This window comes from Somniosus microcephalus, unplaced genomic scaffold, assembly GCF_052327205.1.
Source record: "Somniosus microcephalus isolate GS21.2 unplaced genomic scaffold, FLI_Smic_1.0 unresolved_chr1, whole genome shotgun sequence".
NCBI classification, from domain to species: Eukaryota; Metazoa; Chordata; class Chondrichthyes; order Squaliformes; family Somniosidae; genus Somniosus; species Somniosus microcephalus.
The window spans coordinates 61,118,802-61,127,035 of NW_028225179.1; the positions used below are offsets into that span (position 1 = coordinate 61,118,802).

The 8,234-nt window shown below is 47.2% G+C and overlaps 1 pseudogene; it reads left to right on the forward strand.

Annotated features, from left to right (window-relative positions):
- The first annotated feature begins 3,038 nt into the window (after positions 1 to 3,038).
- Positions 3,039 to 4,184, forward strand: LOC147095395 (uncharacterized; annotated as a pseudogene).
- The last annotated feature ends 4,050 nt before the right edge of the window (positions 4,185 to 8,234 follow it).

Genomic DNA, 8,234 nt, shown 5'->3' on the forward strand with positions numbered 1-8,234 from the left:
CAATAACATCAACAAGTTCCATTCCACCATCAAACTCAGCATGGACTACTCCTCAGAATCGGTTTCATTGTTGGACACACGAATCTCCATCAAAGATGGAAACCTCAGCACTTCACACTACCGCAAGCCCACGGACAACCTCAGGATTCACCACTTCTCCAGCTTCCACCCTAACCACGTTAAAGAAGCCATCGCCTATGGACAAGCACTGCAAATACACGGGGTCTGCTCAGACGAGGAGGAATGCGATGTACACCTGCAGACGCTGAAAGACGCCCTTGTAAGAATGGGATATGACGCTCAACTCGTTGATCAACAGTTCCGACGGACCACTGCAAAAATACGCACAGACCTCCTCAGAAGAAAAACATGGGGCACAACCAGCAGTGTACCCTTCGTCGTCCAGGACTTCCCCGGAGCGGAGAAACTATGCCATGTTCTTCGCAGCCTTCAACATGTCATCGACGACAATGAACACCTCACTAAGGCCATCCCCACCCCTCCACTACTGACCTTCAAACAGCCGCCCAACCTCAAACAGACCATCATTCACAGCAAATTACCCAGCTTTCAGCAAAACAGCGACCACGACACCACACAACCCTGCCACTGCAACCTCTGCAAGACATACCAGATCATCAACACAGATACCTTCATCACACATGAGGACACCATCCACCGGGTACATGGTACATACTCATGTGACTCGGCCAACATTGTCTACCTCATACATTGTACGAAAGGATGCCCCGGAGCATGGTACATCGGCGAGACCATGCAGGCACTGCGACAACGGATGAACGGACAGTGCGCAACAATCACCAGGCAGGAGTGTTCCCTCCCAGTCAGGGAACACTTCAGCAGTCAAGGACATTCAGCCTCCGATCTTCGGGTAAGCATTCTCCAAGGCGGCCTTCGAGACACACAACAACGCAAAATCATAGAGCAGAAACTGATAGCCATGTTCCGCACTCATGAGGACGGCCTCAACCGGGATCTTGGGTTCATGTCACGCTACATGTAACCCCACCTGAAGTAGGGCCATCCAGACTCGAGTCGTCGTTGGCTTGTTCTCTCTACACAGATGCAGCTGGACCTGCTGTGATTCCCAGCAAAGAAAATGTTTTTTGTCTGTTTTGTGTTTCATATAGACCCCAGCAACTGCAACATTTTACCCCTTGTGACCCCACCTCATTGTTCTTTGATGTAATGTTTTCCTGACTGACCTGTTTGGACGCCATTCACACCTTTGATGGCTGTGATTATCTCTCTGCCGAGTTGTGATAAATGGCAGTTAGAATGATTACCTGCAATCATCTGGCATTATTCTCTGACTATATAATCTGTGTCTATAGGCATCTCTCCAATTCACCTGATGAAGGAGCAGCGCTCTGACAGCTTGTGATTTCAAATAAAACTGTTGGAGGATAACCTGGTATTGTGTGACTTCTTATATTTTTCCACCCCAGTCCAACACCAGCATCGCCACACCATGGCTACTATCGACACCACAAACTGCTGGCTCAATGTGGAGATGCTGGCTCAATGTGGAGAGGGTCTCCAAGAAGATTGCGCATATCGGCACAGACATCAAGTTTCTACAGAGATGCAAGAAAGCAGACAAGATCCCGACAGGACTACAGTTCACGAACCCACTCAAGTCGGTCTACAACACATACTATGCTGAGAGACTCTGCCATCGTACCTCTCGCGCACTCCTCAACCATCTCGTACACCAGCTCTACAGCAGACGCCGCAACCTCAAAACCGAGATAGAGTCCATGTTCTCAGCCTGTGCTCAGGACACAGCAGATCAGCTATGAGACACCGCCAAACAGACGGGGCAACGGAACTATGCTGCCTACATGCATAGCAAGAACAGGAACTTGAGAAACTTGGCATCACCACCAGCAGCAACCAAGCCTCCCACGGTACCACGGTTGAAACCACAGGGAAGTCCATTGTCAACTTATCTGAACACACCCTTCAACCAGACGCAATTGAAGTTCTCAGCCGAGGGCTCAATTTCTGCCCCACCAGCAAAATGGACCCCATCAATCTTGCGGCAGACGCAGAGTAATATGTCAGGAGAATGAGGCTCCGGGAATTCTTCCACAAATCCCAAGATGTCAGCAGCGAACCCAAAAGAGAACCAATGATCCGAAACAGCAGACAGAGGGATCTGCAGTGCAGCAACCAAAAAAAAAAGAGTCAAATTGGACCCCTCCAGAGGGTCGCTGCCCTAAGCTTGACATGTATTCTCAAGCTGTCAGGAGATGCATCAATGCCAGATTCATCAGCCACACTCACAAGACAGTCCAGAATGTCACTCGAGCACAGCGCAACGCCATCCACGCTCTCAAGACCAACCATAAAATCGTCATCAAACCAGAAGACAAAGGAGGAGCCATCATCATACAGAACAGAACGGACTATTGCAAAGGAGCATACCGACAACTGGTCAACCAGGAACACTACAGACAGTTACCAGCAGATCCGAGCAAAGAACACACCCGCCAACTCAACAGATTGATCAAGACCTTCGGTCGAGACCTTCAAAGCATCCTACGCGCTCTCATCCCACGAACTCCCCGCATGGGAGGCTTCTACTGCCTCCCAAAGATGCAAAAAGCCAACACACCGAGACGCCATTTCGTATCAGGCTACGAACCCTGTGTGAGAACCTCTCTGGATACGTCGAGGGCATCCTGAAACCCATTGTACAGGGAACCCCCAGCTTCTGTCGCAACACTACAGACTTCTTACAGAAACTCAGCACCCACGGATCAGTTGAACCAGGAACACTCCTCGACACGATGGACGTCTTGGCACTCTACACCAGTATCCCACATGATGACGGCTTCGCTGCGACAGCCTCAGTACTCAACACCAACAAAAGCCAATCTCCAAACGCCATCCTACAACTCATCCACTTCATCCTTGACCACAATGTCTTCACTTTCGACAACCAGTTCTTTACCCAAACACACGGAACAGCCATGGGGACCAAATTCACACCCCAGTACACCAACATCTTTATGCACAAGTTCGAGCAAGCCTTCTTCGCTGCACAGGACCACCAGCCAACGCTATACACCAGATACATCGACGACATTTTCTTCCTATGGACCCACGGTGAAGAATCACTGAAAAGACTACACGATAACATCAACAAGTTCCATCCCACCATCAGACACATCATGGACTACTCCTCAGAATCGGTTTCACTCTTGGACACACGAACCTCCATCAAAGACGGACACCTCAGCACTTCACTCTACTGCAAGCCCACGGACAACCTCAGGATGCTCCACTTCTCCAGCTTCCACCCTAGCCACGTTAAAGAAGCCATCCCCTCTGGACAAGCCCTGCGAATACACAGGATCTGCTCAGATGAGGAGGAACGTGATGGGCACCTGCAGACGCTGAAAGATGCCCTCGTAGGAACGGGATATGATGCTCGACTCGTCGATCGACAGTTCCGACGGGCCACAGCAAAAAGTCGCATAGACCTCCTCAGAAGACAAACATGGGACACAACCAACAGAGTACCCTTCGTCGTCCAGTACTTCCCCGGAGCGGAGAAACTACGCCATGTTCTTCACAGCCTTCAACAAGTCATTAATGACGATGAACACCTCGCTAAGGCCATCCCCACACCTCTACTACTCACCTTCAAACAGCCGCCTAACCTCAAACAGACCATCGTTCGCAACAAATTACCCAGCTTTCAGGAGAACAGCGACCACGAAACCACACAACCCTGTCACTGCATCCTCTGCAAGACATGCCAGATCATCAACACAGATACCTTCATCACACATGAGGACACCACCTACCAGGTACATGGTACATACTCATGTGACTTGGCCAAAGTTGTCTACCTCATACGTTGCAGGAAAGGATACCCCGGAGCATGGTACATCGGCGAGGCCATGCAGACATTGTGACAATGGATGAACAGACACCATGCAACAATCGCCAGGCAGGAGTGTTCCTTCCCAGTCGGGGAACACTTCAGCAGTAAAGGGCATTCAGCCTCCGATCTTCGGGTAAGCATTCTCCAAGGCGTCCTTCGAGACACACGGCAACGCAAAATCGTAGAGCAGAAACTGATAGCCAAGTTCCGCACTCATGAGGACTGCCTCAAACGAGATCTTGGGTTCATGTCACGCTGCATGTAAGCAAACCTGACATAGGGTCATCCAGACTCGAGTCATCATTGGCTTGTTCTCAATACACAGATGCGGCTGGACCTGCTGTGATTTACAGCAAAGAAAATGTTTTTTGTCTATTTTGTTTTTCATACAGACCCCAGCATCTGCAACATTTAACCCCTTGTGACCCCACCTCATTGTTCTTTGATGTAATGTTTTGCTGACTGACCTGTTTGGACACCATTCACACCTTTGATTGCTGTGATTATCTCTCTGCCGAGGTGTGATAAATGGCAGTTAGAAAGATTACCTGTAATCATCTGGCATTATTCTCTGACTATATAATCTGTGTCTATAGGCATCTCTCTACTTCACCTGATGAAGGAGCAGCGCTCCGAAAGCTTGTGATTTCAAAAGAAACTGTTGGACTATAACCTGGTTTTGTCTGACTTCTTACATTAAAAAGGGAGTTTGATAAGTAACTGAAGGAAAAAAATGCAGGGCTACGGGGAAAGGGTGGGAGCATGGGACGAGCTGAAGTGCTCTTGCTGAGAGCCGGCACGGGCTCGATGTGCCGAATGGCCTTCTTCCATGCTGTAACCATTCCATTCTATGATTCTGTGAAAGGCGCTACATATATTCAAGTTGTTTGTACTACGGTTTGTTATAATATTCGTAACATGCATAATCCAAACTTTACAAAATTAAATCCACACAAAATGCCACGGGTAATTTATTTTGAACATCATCCATTGCACCTTTGCAATACATCTTTCCTTTTATTTGTCTTTCCTCGGTTTGCTGATGTACGTTTAGCTCACGGCCTGTTCACTTTAATGGTCACAAGCAGGAATAGATAAACACAGCATGTCTGACCACCGCGAGATGTGCCAAAGGCATCATAGAGCCATAACGGCACAGCAGGAGGGCATTCGGCCCATCGAGTTGCGGACGGTTCTGTGTAGAGCAATCCAGTCCGTCCCATTCCCCCACTCTATCCCCGTAGCCCTTCAAGTTTATTTCCCTCAAGTGCCTATCCAGTCTCCCCTTGAAAACATTGAGATTCTCCACCTCCACCACTTGCATCGGCAGCGAATTCCAGGTCATCACCACTCGCTGCGAAAAAAAGTTTTCTGCTTCAACCAATGTTTTGTCAGCATCCACCTACTAAGTAAACATCGATATAAAGTGCTCACTAAGTATTCTAGACTTGCCCTGCCCCTCTAAGCATATATCACCTTATTTTTCCCTAACAGGCCCCACCGCACCTCTTACTACCCGTATACTGTGTACATGCCGGTAGAAGATTGTTGAGTTCCCTATAATGTTCACCGCCATGTTTGGCAATCTTATTTTCATCTTCACTTCCCCTCTCAACTTATTGTATTTGGTCTGGTTCTTCCTTGCAGAATTCAACTGTCATTTATCATACACCCTCTTTTTTGTTTCATCATCTTCTCTATCTCCCTCGTCATCTAAGGGGCCCTTGCTTTGGTTCCCTTACTTCTCCCACTTGTTGGAATGTACCTAGCCTGTACATGGAAAATCGCCTCCTTAAAGATCACCCATTGTTCCGTTACTGTTTTTGCTGTCAGTGTTTGGTTCCATTTTATCCTGGCTGGATCCTTTCGCATCCCATTAAAGTTAGCCCTATTCCACTTTCGAAAATTCACTCGAGATTGTTCCTTTCTCCTCTCCATTGCTAATCTAGACCTTATGATACGATGATCACTCACAGGCACTTGGTCGACCTGCTCCATCTCATTCCCCAGCACCAGATCCAGAAATGCTTCCTTCCTAGTTGGGCCAAGAACATATTGGTCAAGGAAGTTTTCCTGAACATATTTCAGAAATTCCACCCCCTCCTTTCTCTTTACCCTAGCATTATCCCAATCGATAATTGGGCAATTAAAGCTCCCCAATATCATCACTTTATAGCTCTATAGCATCAGTTTAGGACAAATGCATCAAATCTAATGTTCACCCGTCACAGAGAGAAACAAAAACACAGAAAAGGGTACAAGGAGATAGGGAAACAAATCTAAATACAGAAAATATAAATATTTCCCATCCTTGATTTCTCTCTATTCCAACCCAATACTTCAGTGGCGGATAAATAACTTCAGTGTAAATCGTTCTGTTCGAGAATTGGACCAAAGAAAAAGACACAAAATAACGTAAAACAGCCGAAACAAGGAACCTCAGGACCTTCAGTCGAACGCTCTCCCAACTGAGCTATTCTGGCCTCACGTTAAAGAAACTTCGTGACACTCTTTTGGAAGAAAATCTAATCCCGGGTGGACTCTGCTCATTCCTCCGGGGGAATGGGACCCGACCAGATCTCGGAGCTCAGGTTATGTTAATGATCTGCTAAAGTTTTTATAAACACAGAAAGCTGACACACCAGGGGAGACCTCACCGGGTTGGACACGGAGTGAAATACACTGAAGGTTTTGTTGTAACATTTACAGAGCACACTAGCCCCGAGCTGCAGTGGAAATTATATGAAGTTCAATGTTCAGCAGCGAGATGCTGGAGAGATAAAAGTCCCGAATCAGGGAGAGATTTTCTGATACCGCTGCTGAATTTCATTTATGTGAAACACTCCATGAACGATACAAAGCTGGGTGGGAGGTATGCTGTGAGGAGGATGTAGTGAAACTCCCAACGATTTGGACAGGTTGGGTGATTGGGCAGAAACATTGAAATGCACTATAATGTGGATAAACGTGAAAAACAGGAAGGCAGAATATTATTTCAATGGCAATAGATTGGTAGAAGGGGAAGTGCAAAGAAGCCTGGGTGTTCTTGTGCACCAGTCGCTGAAGTTAAGCATGCAGGTGCAGCAGGTGGTTAAGAAGGCAAATGGTATGTTGGCCTTCGTAGCAAGAGGGTTTGAGTACAGGAACAAGGATGTCTTGCTGCAGTTGTACAGGGCCTTGGTGAGACCACACCTTGAGTATTGTGTGCAGTTTTGGTCGCCTTATCTGAGGAAGGATGTTCTTGCCATGGAAGGAGTGCAGCGATGATTCACCAGGCTAATATCCGGGATGGCAGGAATGATGTACGAGGAGAGATTGGGTCAATTGGGCTTGTACTCACTGGAGTTTAGAAGATTGAGAGGGGATCTAATCGAAACTTATAAAATTCTAACAGGGCTAGACAGGCTAGATGCAGGAAGGATGTTCCCGATGGTCGGGGAGTCCAGAACCAGGGGTCACAGTCTAAGGATAAGGGGTAGGCCATTTAGGACCGAAATGAGGAGGAATTTCTTTACCCAGAGAGTGGTGAACCTGTAGAATTCTATACCACAGAAGACAGTGGAGGTCAATTCATTAAATATATTCAAAAAGGGATCAAGGGAAATGGGGAGAAAGCAGGGACAGGGTACTGAATTTGGATGATCAGCCATGATCTCATTGAATGGCGGAGCAGGCTCGAGGGGCCGAATGGCCTACACCTGCTCCTATCTTCTATGTTTCCATGTAACTCACTGCAGGAATTCAGAGCTGGGGACCGCCTGTGAAATCAGCCTAAAAAATAAAATAATACAACCACCCAACGTGGGGTATGAGCCCACGGCCTTAAAGTTAACTATCGCATGCTCTACCGACTGAGCTAGCCGGGCCCGCATAAACTCACCATCTCTGTCTGTTATTGCAGAGTGACAGCTGTTGGCTCCACCCCAGGGGCCCGTCTTGTTCTGCAAACCATGAATCAGCTTCCTCTCATTTCCCGGGTTTATCAGTAAACCGACCCACACAAGGCCGATAGAGCGATGGATTCCTCTCACTGATCAATAATAAAACTCAGATTTTCTGCTGTTTTCACCTTCCAAACATTCACATCCATTTTGCTCAGTATTTATTTCGCTTTCCTTTTTATTCTGTTCCTACTTTTCTTCATAAACATTTCATTGTAATCATTTATGAGAGGGAAGAAATGAACAGAAGAGATTTACTGGAATGGTACGAGGGATGAGGGACTTTAGTTATGCGGAGAGACTGGAGAAGCTGGGGTTGTTTAGAGCAGAGACGGCTAAGAGGAGATTTGACAGAGGTGTTCAAAATCATGAAC